The sequence below is a fragment of the Aquarana catesbeiana genome, linkage group LG01 (assembly GCF_042186555.1).
Source record: "Aquarana catesbeiana isolate 2022-GZ linkage group LG01, ASM4218655v1, whole genome shotgun sequence".
Classification (NCBI taxonomy): domain Eukaryota; kingdom Metazoa; phylum Chordata; class Amphibia; order Anura; family Ranidae; genus Aquarana; species Aquarana catesbeiana.
The window spans coordinates 545,077,640-545,092,013 of record NC_133324.1 but is presented as its reverse complement, the minus strand read 5'-3'; the positions used below and the strand labels follow the sequence as shown (position 1 = coordinate 545,092,013).

Genomic DNA, 14,374 nt, shown 5'->3' with positions numbered 1-14,374 from the left:
CCCCAAGAGGCTCTGGGCAGAGAAAGTGGAGGCAGTTACCTATGAAAACTAGAGAATCGTCCTGCCTTAAAAAAAAATTGTATGTGCCAAAAGTTGAAGAGGAAGGAGGACGAGGCGGCAGATAATTGAAACTTCCCCTTTTCAGAGAAGTTCCACTTTAAAACCTGTCTGTATAAGCTTTTGCTAGGCATGAAGGCAGACGTCATTTTTAAAGGCACGAAAAAGGTTTGATATAGTCCTAGGACTTGGAACTCATCCCTGAGCTCGCACACATTGTAGAATGTCGAGCATCCTTCCTCTGCTCCCTTCACAGCATCCCTCCCCGCTGCCATCTTTAGTCATCCGATGACACTCAGTGCTGGCGGGGGGCGGAGCCGGCGCGGGCTCACGAGTTTCAATTAGAGAAGAAGGAAGCCCGGGCGGAAGCGGTCTGAAGTCACACCTCAGAAGTTTAGCGAGAGATGATGGATGTCTGAGGCGGTCTGGGAGCGAAGGTAAACGGTTCCCTTCGGAGTAATGCGACTGAGAGACATGTGGAGAGGCCATTTCTTTAATGAAGGGATAGCACCGTTCTTGGTAATAGTGTGTCGTTGAGCGTGTAATGTGGAGTTGGGTATTTCTAGGCCATGGAGCCTATAGGTGTACGGTACCAGGCTACTAGTTTTGTCTTTGCTGAGTTTTCTCCGGCGTTTTTGTTCACCCCATGTGGTGTAATAAAGTTTTACAGAGGCACCTCTGCTGTAGGTGAAGTTGGAATGCTGTTTTCTGATTGGTCGCCGGTAGTACATCATTGCTGTTCTAATTGTTCTCTTTCCTTACCCTGGCTGACAGAGTAACCGTTACGGAAAACGAACCCTGCGGTTTAGTTCGGGACGAGAGTAGTACAGCCACAACCTGTGGAAGTGCTTTTCAAAGGTTGTTACACCTATTCCTAAATCTCTTCTGAGTTTTGGTGTGTATATTCTATAACACTTTCAGCTTTAAATAGGCATATCAGCTTATTTAACCCTTTCCTGCCCTCCTCGGCTTCCATTTTAAAAAGTCCTGAATGCCAGCGGTTGTGGGAAAAATTGACTAATCGTGTGACCACTGTGATTGGCTGAGAAGTAAAAACCAAACCTTATGCTGCGCTCACCTAGGTAGATGCAGCATTGATCCGATGCTGCATCTGTCCCCCGCCATCTCTGCAATGAGAACTGAGTGATCAAACACCGCTTATCGCTCAGTTCTCCTCCTCCACTCTGAGCAGAGAACCGTGACTATCAGTCAGTGGCTCTCTGGTCTGCCCCTTCAGCACTCACTGCAGTTTTGGGGAGGGAACGGTTGGCTCAGGCATGTGGGTGGGTCGGGATCTTTTCTCTGCCTGGACCAACTGAGTGACGTTGGCCAACAGTGGGCTAGAGCTGCACAATTAAAGCGGGGTTCCACTCAAATTTTTAACTGAATCTTACCCCTTTCAGTTAATTGCATAGATGCTCAAATGCCGCACGAAACATTTTTTTTTATCGCTGTAATTACCTTTATATTGTACTTTATTGTGGCACTTCCTGTTTCTCCTCCCATGGGAGTAGGCGTGTTTATTGCCTTTCCCCGGCCCCGCACTGTCTCCTGGGAGCTTAGTGTCAGGCTTTCCAAGATTCAGTGCGGACACAATGATCATGCATGTGAACAAGCTGTGAATGAACAGTATTCACTGCATCCAGGAAATCAATGCTTGTGGGCTTCACATGCCCACAAGCAAGATGGAAACAGCCAGCATCACATTTTTTTTAAGTTATTCTTCAGTACGAAAACAGACAGAGGCGGAAATATTACACCCAAACTGTGAGTATTATTTTGGGGTTAGCAAAGTGTCTCAATGACCTAAAAAAAAAAAGGATTGGTTGCCGGACTCCCGCTTTAATCGTTAAAATCTCAATCTCAATTCAACACCCCCCCCCCCCTTTTACAATCCTAATCGGCTGATTCTATGTAAACAGTGCAGAGCCGAGCTGTCAACATTCCTCAGTGCTGAGAGATAAAGAAAAGATACAAAGTACCTTTTAGATCAAAGGGAAGAACTTCGGCCTGTAAAATTAGGTCAGTTTACTTAAAGACTAAGGCCCCTTTCACACGGGGGCGGCATCGGTGGTAAAGCGGCGCTATATTTAGTGTCGTTTTACCGGCGGTATTCAGCCGCTAGCGGGGCGGTTTGAACCCCTGCTAGTGGCCGAAACAGGGTTAAAACCACCTGCAAAGCGCTGCTGCAGCAGCGCTATGCAGGCGGTATAGCCGCGCTGCCCCATTGATTTCAATGGGCAGGAGCGGTGTATCACCGCTCCAAAGATGCTGCTAGCAGGACTTTTTTCAGCGTCCTGCCAGCGCACCGCTCCAGTGTGAAAGCCCCGAGGCTTTCACACTGGAGACACAGCAACGGCTGTTTCAGGTCAGTTTGCAGGCGCTAATAGCGCCTGCAAAACGACCCAGTGTGAAAGGGGTCTAAACCTTTTTTTGACATTTCTTGCTTCCAAGTTAAAATCAGTATTTTTTTGCTAGAAAATTACTTAGAACCCCCAAACATATGTATATTTTTAGCAGTCATTTTATGTCGCACTGTATTTGCGCAGCAGACTTTCAAACGCAGTTTTTTGGGGAAAAAATACACTTCAATGAATTAAAAACAAAAAAAAACAAAACCGTGAAGTTAGCCCAAATTCTTTGCATAATGTGAAAGATGATGTTAAGCCTCGAATCGTGATCTTTATTGTAGCAAAAAAAAATCGTGATTCTCATTTTATCCAGAATCGTGCAGCTCTAATGGTGGCTGAAACCAGGTCACAGGAGTGCAGAACAAACTGCACTACTGTAATTTGTAGGAGTAGTAGGGCCAAAAAAAACATTTGCCATACCCAAGAACTGTCTTTTACAGCTCGGTATCTATGCTGGGAGGACAAACAGCAGCGCCCAGTGACGCCAACCTGAACTTATGTTACAGATATAAAAAGTAGTGTTGCCCTGTAGCCATTTTTTTTTAAACTGAATTATGACATTTAATGTCATAAATAAACAAAGTAAATGAAAAGGTGTTACTAAACCCATGACCCTGCATTCACTATATCTGGTCTCCCACAGTACGCAGAACATGGAAATGCAATTATTTTACTAAATATAAACCGCTGAATACCTTTTCTCAACAGCAGTTAGAGCAGTCTTGTGACTTCTATCAGTGTCTAGTTAAAACTTGTAGGAAAAGTTATCATTCTCCCCGATTGTCCTCTGAAAATGCAGGATCCCTGACCCACTGGATAGTGCTGATTGAACCTGTGTTGATCACACCAAACTGAGCATGTGCAGCTTGTCCCCAAGGCTGTATTCTATCAGCAGAAAGATTGGGGACTGTGGAAGAAGGGGTGGCTGAGAAGACAGGATCAAACAGCCTTGTTACACAATGCAGAGGATTAACCTCTTAGGTTCCATAGTGAGTATAACAAGCGCGCTTTACTGCATATACAGGCGGTCCCCTAGTTACAAATATCCAACTTGCAAACGACTCCTACTTACAAACGGCGGGAGACAACAGAAAGTTAGAGGAAATTCACCCCTAGGAATGGAAATTCACTCCTGTAAGAGTTATTATGGGAAAAAGGTGTTTCCACTGATGGTTTTTTATCACCAACAACCCAAAATTTTCCAAAATCCAATTGTCATTGGGACAGAAAGTGAGGTGAAATCTTCTGAATAGGGGGCACAGACAGCAAAACAAACCCTTCCCTATGCTATCCAAAAAGCTTAAAAATAGTTTTTTTTAGCTGAAGCTACACTTAAAAAATGTACCTGTTCCGACTTACAAACAGATTCAACTTAAGAACAAACCTGCAGACCCTATATTGTTTGTAACCTGGGGACCGCCTGTATATAGACTGATTTTACTGTTGTGGGTTTAGTAACACTTTAAGCATGGCATTGAAAGTCCTTAAGTCCCAATAATCAAATCAAATATATCAGTATTGCTGTGCCCCTTAACCTCCCTGGCGGTTTTCCCGAGTGTGGCTCGGGGTTAAAATTCAGTACCATTAGCGGTAACCCCGAGCCACACTCGGGATCGCATTGCAGGATCCTGGGGCGGCGTTACTTACCTTGTCCCCGGGATCCTGCGATGTCCCCCGCAGTGTCCGAGGGCTCCGTCCTCCTCCGAAGCCTCTCCGTGCCAGGCTCCGTTCCCTGCGAGCGTCGCGACGCACGGGGGCGGAGCCTGGCGGCAAATTCAAAAAACTGTCAAAATCATAACACATACAGTACTGTAATCTTACAGATTACAGTACTGTATGAAATGATTTCACATCCCTTTTGTCCCCAGTGCTCTGGCCCATGCCCTGCATGCAGTTTTACATGATATACACTGTTCTTTCTGCCTGGAAACTGGAGATTGTCCATAGCAACCAAAAAGTGTCCCTTTACGTCAAAAGTGGCTTTAGACCAGCTAGAAAACAGCGATAGTAAATTAGAACACTTGCAGAATTGAGCGATAGTGAATTGTGGGGAAATTTATTTTATTACTATTTTTTTTTAATTTTTTTTAATTATTTATTTTTATTTATTATATTATAATTTATGTTTTTGTGTTTCAAACTTTATCATACCCGGGATATCTACTATACTCTGGTTTGGACAGATTTAAGTGTGTTATTGTTAAGATTTACAGACCTACAATATAAAACGCCAAATTTCCATGCAAAATAATGGTACCGCTTTCAGCACCTAAAATCCGAAATAATCATACCGCCAGGGAGGTTAACTGAATTCAACATCAAATACATGTCACCAGCAGCCAACGTCACCCAGAGTGTGATATGGTACCTGTTTACTGGATCTCCATACATGTACTGTATATAACGTAGGTGAGCACAGCTAAAACCACACATGCGAAAGGAATTGGGGTAGAAAAAGCACTGCGGCAAGGAGGAATGCCCCTGTGTGGAGCTTTGGTTTGTTCAGTGGAGGACCTCCAGGTGATCAGGGATTGTTGGGAAAATGAAAGCGCCAACATATCTATCTAGACTTCTCTTGGGAAAGCGAGTCACGGGGATCTGGTAAGCAGGTACCATACCGCAGTCTGAGTGACAATGGCTGCTGGTGTTTGATGTGGAATTCAGTTAAGGAGCACTGCATAACAGATCTATTTGATTATTGGGACTTTTTATGGACTTTAAATTTCACGCTTATTTTTTATTTACCGTACTTTATTTATGATATTAATATCATTATACAAGATTTATGTAGTGCCAACAGTTTACTCAGCACTTTACAACTTGAGGGTAGACGGTACAAATACAATAAACTTTAATACAGTAACAATCGGAGCGTCCTACTCCTTAGAGCTTACAATCTAAGAAAAGGTCAAGAGGTAATAACTGTGGGGAATGTGCTGATGGAGAAAATGTACAGTTGTTAGGTGGGGGCCAGATAGGCTTCTCTGAAGAGATGAGTTTTCAGGGATCGTCTGAAAGCGGACAGATTGGGGGTCAAGCATTCCAGAGTATTGAAGAGGCTCTGGTGAAGTCAAGCATGGGATGAGGTGACAAGGGAGTTAGAGAGCAGGAGGTCTTTGGAGGAGCTAAGAGAATGATTGGGTTGGTATTTTGAGACTAGGTTAGTGATGTAGCTGGGGGCCAGGTTGTGGATGGCTTTGTAAGTTATTGTTAGTATCTTGAATTTTTAATTTGTTGGTTGAGTGACAGCCAATGGAGGGGTTGGCAGAGGCATATAGCGAGACGCTGAGCGGTTTGTAAGGTGGATGAGCCTGGCAGCAACGTTCATGATGGACTGAAGTGGGGATAGCCTATTTAGAGGTAAGCCAATGAGGAGGGAGTTGCAGTAGTTCAGGAAATGGAGCGAGTACAGAAAAGGGCAACAAAACTAATAAGGGGACTGGAGGACATTAGTTATGAGGAAAGGTTGCGAGCACTGAACTTATTCTCTCTGGAGAAGTGACACTTGAGAGGGGATATGATTTCAATGTACAAATACCATACTGGTGACCCCACATCCAAGCGTTTTCCAGGACAGCCCATGAGACCTTGGGCTGCTCCTACCAGGACAGGAAACACGTTACACCCACCAGATAAAAGGGTGGTCCTCCAGGCCCATGTCAGTTATCTGTGTTTCCTCCGGACGGGGGGGTAATATGTTCCTGGAACCTGGTCCCTAGGTCTCATGAGCAGGGGCTCTATAGGGCTATTTAGGGCATTTCACTAACCTCTCCTCTGCCAGTAGCAGCACTCTGCTGGAGAGGTTGGCTGTGCTGCGGTCTCCTGTGTCTCAGTGCCTGGAGAGGGCCAGGACCGGCATGGTGTCAGCTCCCATAAGTGCTTTTCTTATGAAAGCAGTGGTATCCTCTCCTCACAGGCAGCGTGGCTAGTTGTGTGAAGAGAAGCAGGAAGCTGCAGTGCTCGAGAGGGGGCGGGGCTTCTGCGCTCCAAGCTGGCCCACAGGAAGTACTGAGAGCAGGTCACTTCCGGGGCATATGACGTCATCGCCAGGCGCCGGAAACGCCGGTTCCAGTCTCCTTAAATGGCGCGAACAGGAGACACTGGCCGCTGGTGTCTTCTGGTAAAAGCAGCGAGGCTGTGGAAAGCCAGAAAGAGGCAAGATGGATCAATCTGCAGTTTCTACACAGGCAGTCGATGCGCCCAACACCAGCTCCCTGTTAGTGTTCCCTCCCCCTCCCCTCTCTGTAGTAGTGGGTTAAGAGGACACATTTCCTCCCTCCTGCACATGGTGGCTCGGAGTGGCGAGGTGGCTGTGAGTCTCATTATGGGTCACTTATCTTTTTGTCTTACAGACCAAGACCCAAGACAAGACACAAGCGCAGCCACCTAAAAAGAAATGTGCGGTGTGCGCAAAGAAATTGAGCTCCTTGTGGAGCAAAGCCGTTTGTCGCAGCTGTATAGATGGCCTTGTAAAGGATGACCCGGTTGCCTCTTGTCAGAAAATGCTAACCTCTGTTAAGGACAAGCTTGCGTCCACCTTTAGTTCTTTTAGAACACTTATTGACAAGCTCCAGACCCCAGCTGAGGGTCCGTCCACACAGAGAGCTTCAGTCAGCACTCCGCAGCAGGCAGAGAGTGAATACTCTGAGGCTGAGGTCAGATCTACCCGTTCTTCCCCTGAAGAATCAGGGTCAGATACAGAGCCCAGGGATAGAGAATCCACTCGAGGCTCAAGATTTAATTTATCTGTAGAGGATGTGGATGACTTGTTAAAGGCTATCTATACCACCCTTGAATTGAAAAAGGAGGAGGTTCAGTTATCCAAACACGATCTTATGTATAAGGGATTGAATAAGAAAAAACCTAGAGTTTTTCCAGTCCATGGTTCATTGGTTGATACTGTTAAACTGGAATGGCATAACCCGGAGAGAAAACCATTCTTCTCTAGTAACCTAAAAAGAAGGTTCCCTTTTGATGAGGACTCTGCGCAGCCGTGGAATAAAAAAACGATGCTGGACGCACCTCTTTCAAAGGTTTCAAAAAAATTCGGACCTAGCGTTCGATGATATGAGCGCACTTAAGGATCCGATGGACAAGAGGGGGGATATCCTTCTCCACAGAGCCTGGACTCAGCGATTGGGAACCTGAAACCAGCTCTATCCTCCACTTGTGTGGCCAGAAATCTGGAGGTTTGGTTGACTCAGATTCAGTCACACCTTTCAGTGGGTACCTCGAGAGAGCAGATTTTGAAGTCCTTTCCTCTCCTCTTTCAGGCTGTAGGTTTTTTGGCAGATTCTTCCGCAGAGTTGTTTAAGAATGTCGGCCAGGACTTCGGCTTTAGTGAACTTGGCCAGGAGAAGCATCTGGCTTAAAACCTGGTCAGGGGACCCAGCCTCCAAATTACGCCTTTGTGGACTTTCCTTAACAGGCGATCATTTATTTGGCCCAGGAGGCTCTGGAATGCACGGCTGGTAAGAAAAAGGCGTTTCCAGAGAAAAAGAGAATCCCGACAGCCAGAAAATTATTTTGTGGCCAAGGCAGGCAACAGAGTCCTAGAGAAAATGACAGCAGGCCGAAAAAACACTGGACTGGGCACAAAGGCAGAGGCAAAGGGGGAGTGCTGTTTAACCCTCCTCAACAGCCCACCAAGCCACAGTGACTTGTGTTCCCCGGTGGGAGGAAGATTGAGGGCCTTCATCCCACAGTGGGCAGCAGTCACTTCGAGCCCCTTCATCCTGGACCTAGTGACCAACGGGTACAGGCTGGAGTTTGTTCACCAACCATCAGAACGACTGTTGGTCACCTTTCCTCCACAAGATCGAGAGAAAGCGAGGGCTCTGGGTCTCCAGATCGGAGACTTATTGGATCAAAGATTCCTGTTCCACAGTTAGAGCAGGGCAAGGGATTTTATACCCATGTATTTGTGGTCAAAAAGCCGTGGGGAAAGTTTCAACTTATCCTGAATCTCCGGACCTTAAACAAGTCCATCAGATACAAGCATTTCCGTATGGAAACGGTTTTTACAATCAACCTACTATACCCAGACTGCTTTATGGCCACGTTGGACTTAAGGGATGCCTATCTTCATATCCCTATGCATCCAGCCTTCCAAAAGTTTTTGAGATTGGCAGTGAAGACGAGTATGGGGACCCGACATTTTCAGTTTCAAGCCCTCCCTTTCGGTCTTTCCTCAGCCCCACGCATCTTTACGAAGGTGTTGGGGGAAGCGCTGGCTCCACTAAGGTTAAAGGCGATAACTGTTATCCCTTGGACAACCTCCTGATAGTGGCAAAATCATACCAGAGGCTGTTGGAGGATCTCCAGGCTGTACAGGACTTCTTACAGTCCCTAGGCTGGCTGATAAAGAAAAATTGTCCTTGATCCCAGCCCAGAAAGTAACTTATCTGGGTTATGATTTTTGCTCAGTGAACCAAAGAGTTTTTCTTCCTCGGGAAAAGATTACCAAAGTGTTCCAGACTATGTCAGCATTGCAGACCAACCAGTCGGTCTCTCTGAGACAGGTGTCAAGGGCAGTGGGTCTTATGACCTCATGGTTTCCCGCGGTACCATGGGCGAGACTCCGTCAGCGTCCGTTACAAATGTTTCTATTAAGAAACGGGGACGTAAGGTCCCTGGAGTCAAGGATCCGGCTTCCCGCCAGGATAAAAAGAAGCCTGTGGTAGTGGAGAGCTGGCCAGCACCTAGCAGGAGGTCTCCCATGGTCCTTTCCCATATCCCGAAGAATTACCACGGATGCGAGTTCCTGGGGATGGGGGGGCCCACCTCAGCAATTCAGTAGCACAGGGAGAGTGGTCCTCGAGGGAGGCAAGGGCCTCATCCAATCAAAGGGAGCTGCTAGCAGTCCAGAGAGCCCTACAGTCTTTTCAGATGGAGATCAAAGGTCACAACCTCCAAATTCTGTCAGACAATATCGCGACAGTCGCATATATCAACAAGCAGGGAGGCACGAGAAGCCGGATGCTTCAGTCCATTGCCCAGGAGATCCTTTCATGGGCAGAGGGGAATCTAGCTTCAATTTCGGCTGTACACCTGAAGGGGACAAACAATTGCCTGGCAGATTATCTCAGCCGTCACAGGATAGACCGAGACAACTGGTCCCTTCATCCCAAAGTCTTTGCAGACCTCACCAGGAGATGGGGTTATCCCGTAGCGGATTTGTTCGCAAACCGAAACAACCGCAAGACGGAGATATTCTTTTCCATGAACCCGGCAGACCAAGCCTTTAGGATCGATGCTCTGGCAAACCCGTGGCCTCCAGGCCTATGCTAGGCCTTCCCGCCAATCAGACTGATTCCAGAAGTCCTCCGGAAGTTTTTGCTAGAGGAGACAAATCTCATTCTAATTGCCCCATTTTGGCCCAAGAGGCCATGGTTTTCCCTGCTACAATCTCTGTGGAGTCTTCCGAAAAGAGAAGACTTTTATTATTGCAGGGTCCAGTATCACACCCGCAGGTGGTCTCCTTAAACTTGACGGCCTGGTATCTGAAGAAAAGATACTGAGCGCCCCGGGGTTCTCTGACAAGGTAGTCAAGACTCTCGTAAATTGTAGGAAGCCGGTCACTAGAGCTTTTTATTCCAGTTTGGAAAAAGTTGAATTCATGGTTATCTGAAAATGAAAGATTAACTCATGATATTCCGTCTATTTTGGGATTTTTCCAAGAGGTTGTCGATAAAGGTCTTTCAGTTAGTACCTTAAAGGTACAGGCGGCAGCTATTAGTGTGTTCCTCCAGTTTTCTCTCCTGGAAAATCCCACTATAGCCAGATTTTTCAAATCTATCTCTAGGGCCAGACCAGTAGTGGTGAGAAATTGTCCAACTTGGGACCTGTCCCTAGTACTTCAAATTCTGGTAGAATTTCCGTTTGAGCCTCTGGGAAGTATGTCAGTTAAGTTACTTGCATTAAAGATTGTGTTCCTTTATAGCTGTTACCTTAGCTCGTAAGGTAAGTGAGTTTCAGGCCCTATCAGTTAGGGAGCCCTTCCTCACGAAAATTTAGTTTTCTAGATGTAAGAAGGATTCTTTTAGTCTATCTTGAGGTCACCAAGACCTTTAGGAAAACTGATGCCTTGTTTGTCCTCTTTTCTGGAGTTCACAAGGGGAATAGTGCATCTAAAGCCACATTGGCTAGATGGATAAAGCAAGCCATCTCTGAAGCTTACAAAATTAGGGAGGTTCCTACACCTTTTGTTACTGCGCACTCAACTAGAGCCTTGTCTACGTCTTGGGCTGAGAGGGCTGGTGCCTCACCGGAAACAAATTTGCAGGGCTGCCACATGGTCCAGGGCTGTCCTGGAAGACGCTTGGAGAAAAGCTGAGTTAGACTTACCGGTAACTCCTTTTCTGAGAGTCTTCCAGGACAGCCAGATTCCCACCCGGTTCTGTCTGAAGTTATGTGTATTATGCATATGTTTTGCAGGGTCCTACGGTTCTTGAGAAGACTGACATGGGTCTGGAGGACCGCACTTTTATCTGGTGGGTGTAACGTGTTTCCTGTCCTGGTAGGAGGAGCCCAAGGTCTCCTAAGCTCAGTTTCGGATAGGTTGAGTTTGAGGAAGTGATGTGACATCCAGGCTGATATGTCATAATTGACAGTTTTTTCATATATTTCTCGAGTATATATAGAATATAGAATGAATAGAAAGCTTCCTCAGAGATAGTGACGTCATCCTCCCACCTCAGCCAATTAGGGGAAGCTTTGTATTCATTCATATAATTCAATGCTGCCTGTGAACCAACTCGATTTTTGTCCTGGGTGTGGGATGGGAAGTTTTCATACTGTATGCAACTGAAGCAACATACAGTTTATGCAGCACTCCCAGACATTGCATCTCTTCGTCAAGGTAATAGTCCATTTAGACCAGCTTGGTCCCAACAAACTATTTAAACTTCACTAACAGCTGGAGATCAGCTGTAAGGTCTCATTCACCTAGGTGCTGTTGCCCGTACAGTGTCAATGAGCTGTTTGGTTAGAGCCACTAGAGCTGTGAGCACTGATGACAAGTCGGAAGGTCCCTTTCCTCTTTAATCTGGAGGACGTAGCGCCCATGGTTGTCAAAAAGAACGTCAAATTTCTATTCGTGTGAACACAGAACAGTTTTCCACTTTGCAATAGACCATTTTAAATGATCTTTGGCCCAGAGAAGACAGCAGCATTTTTGGACCATGTTCAGATATGGCTGTTTCTTTGCATGTTAGAGTTTTTGGATGACACAGTGAACTGTGTTCACACAGTGATTTTTGGAAGTATTCCTGAGCCCATGCAGTGATGTCCATCACAGAACCATGCCTGTTTCTAATGCAGTGCCGTCTAAAGTCCCGAAGATCACGGGCATTTAATATTGCATTTTGACCTGTCCCCTGCGCACGGAGGTTTCTTGGAATCTTCTGATATTATGTACTGTAGATGATATATGTAAATTTTATGTTGAACATTGTTCTGAAAGTAACAATTTTTAGTCGCAGCTTTTCTCAGATGAACCTCTGCCCATCTTTACTGAGACACTCTAGCTCTCTTAGATGCCCTTTTTATACCCAATCATGTACCTGTTGCCAATTAACCTAATTATTTTCAAAATGTTCTTCCAGCTCTTCCTGGTTAGTTTTCCTGTCCCAACTTTTTTGCGAGGTGTTGCTGCCATCAATTTTAAAACTACCTTTATTTTTTATGTTTTTACTCCCTCCCTCCCTCCCTGCAATTTTCTGGGACATGTCGCAGGCCATTCACTACACGCAGCACGGCTCTCGCCACAGCCGGTCGGCCACCATTACAATGCCGGCGCCATGGACAGGAGGGGAAGAGGAGCAAGGCTTTGTGTGCCTGCATCGGTGGACCGTGGGACAGGTGAGTGAGTGTTTATTAGAAGTCAGCAGCTACACTTTTTTTGTAGCTGCTGACTTTGAAATGGGTGGAACTCTGCTTTAATGGTGCTTTGTATTCATCAATACATCAATTTATTTGAGAAATTCCTCATGTTCATCAGTTTAATCATACCTGCCTCGAATGTTTAAATTAGTTGATTAGTGGGTGTGAAAAAATATCAATTTGTTAAGATAATGAAATGAGCAGAGAGAGCGAGTATATTGCACAGTCCAGGCTTCGAAAAATAGAACCAAGTACCCCACGCATAGTTACATAGTTAGTCAGGTTGAAAAAAGACACAAGTCCATCATCTAGTTCAACCGGTTAAAAAAACCAAAAAAAACCCTCCAATCCTATACCCACAGTTGATCCAGAGGAAGGCGAAAAACCCCAGCAAAGCATAATCCAATTTGCTAGAGCCGGGGAAAAAATCCTTCTTGATCTTCTGACCTTTTTTTTTTTTTTTTTTTTTTGGTGCATTCTTTTTATTGATTTTCAAAAGTACAGAGCCGCTGGGCATTCCCCGGCTCGAGTAATACAAAAAAGTCAAACAACTTCTTAACCTTGAAAAGGCTCTACTAGTAAAATACAAACCTTGGTTCTAAGAATTTAGTCACACTGCTCATCTTGCAATTTGAATAACCTGTAAAGCATATATGGATTTCTATGTGTGCAAGAGAATAGACATAGACTGTAATTATTGGGGGGGGGGGGGGAATATATTAGTACAACACCTAGGAGCCTATATTCAATTTAGTATAATGGGGACCCACAATTTAATGTAGCAGACCAGGGTTGGAGCGTAACGACCCAACTAGGATAGTGTTAAAAGCTAATTTCCAGGCATTAGTGTCGGTTGATTCTAGCAGAGCAACCATATTTTTTTCAAATTTGGTCGAACATCCACGGGAAAGGTACAGGCAGTCCCTTAGTTACGAACGACTCCTACTTACGAACGGCCTCAAATGCCGGCCACTTGTGCTTCACGCTGGTCCTAGATACCTTTTGAGCACCTCCAGACACATCCCACACTGCCATACTACTCCCCAGATCACATAACGAGCACCCGGAACATCCCACAGTCCCTATTGTGTTCGTAACTCGGGGACTTCCTGTATGTGGATTTGTATAGAGGGATGGCTGTATTGACTAATGCCTTTCAGAAATTTTAAGGAAGGTATTTCTGGCAGTTTCCATTTTAAAATTATCACCTTACGGGCATAGAAAAACAACAACCCAATGAGAGTCCTTGTTGCTTGATGATGTGCCAAGGTGCTCACCAAGCCCAAAAGACAGACTGAAACAGTCAGGGGAATCTGAGTCATCACCAGGGAGGATATAAATTGAGTTATCAAGTTCCAGAACATTTGTAGTTTGGAACGTGACCATACCATATGGCAGAAGTTAGTCTCACTGCCACTGCACTTCCAACAGCAGGGGTAAGCACCTGGGTACAATTTATTCAATTCTGTGAATAAATGTAACCACTTGCCGCCCACCCACTGTCAAATGACGGAGGGACGGTGCGGCTCTAGTTCTGGGTGGACGTCCTATGACGGCGCCCCAGAACAGCCGCTGTCGTGCGCACGCGGCTCTTTAACCATGGTTTGGCTGTGCCCAATCACAGGTGATCACGTGTAAATACGGAAGTGCCGTGAATCGTCTCTCCTCGCCTCACATTGACAGTGTGTGGCGAGGAGTGCCGATCAGCGGCATCTCCTCGCAGGGGAGGTCTGGGCAGGTAATTGGGACACTGATCATCACCTTTTAGTGCTCATCAGTCTTGCCTTTCAGTTTGGCCACCAATGCTGCTTATCAGTGCCATCCACTATCAGTGAGGCATAATAGTGCCTCGTCAGCGCACATCGGTGAAGGAGAAGAATTACTTACTTTTTTTTTTTTTTTTTTTTTTTGTTTCAAAATTGTCGGTCTTGTTTTTATAAAAAATAAAAATCCCAGCAGTGAATAAATACCACCAAAAGAAAACTCTATTTGTGTGAAGAAAAGGATGAAAAAAAATGAATTTG

The 14,374-nt window shown here is 45.6% G+C and overlaps 1 protein-coding gene across 1 annotated transcript in view; it reads left to right on the top strand.

Moving 5' to 3' along the window:
• The first annotated feature begins 357 nt into the window (after positions 1-357).
• Positions 358-14,374, top strand: part of LOC141105341 (MOB kinase activator 3A) — a 55,276-nt gene continuing 41,259 nt past the window's right edge. Inside the window, exon 1 of the mRNA XM_073595209.1 lies at positions 358-494. The gene's annotated coding sequence lies outside the window, so the exon portion shown is untranslated. The remainder of the gene's footprint in view (positions 495-14,374) is intronic.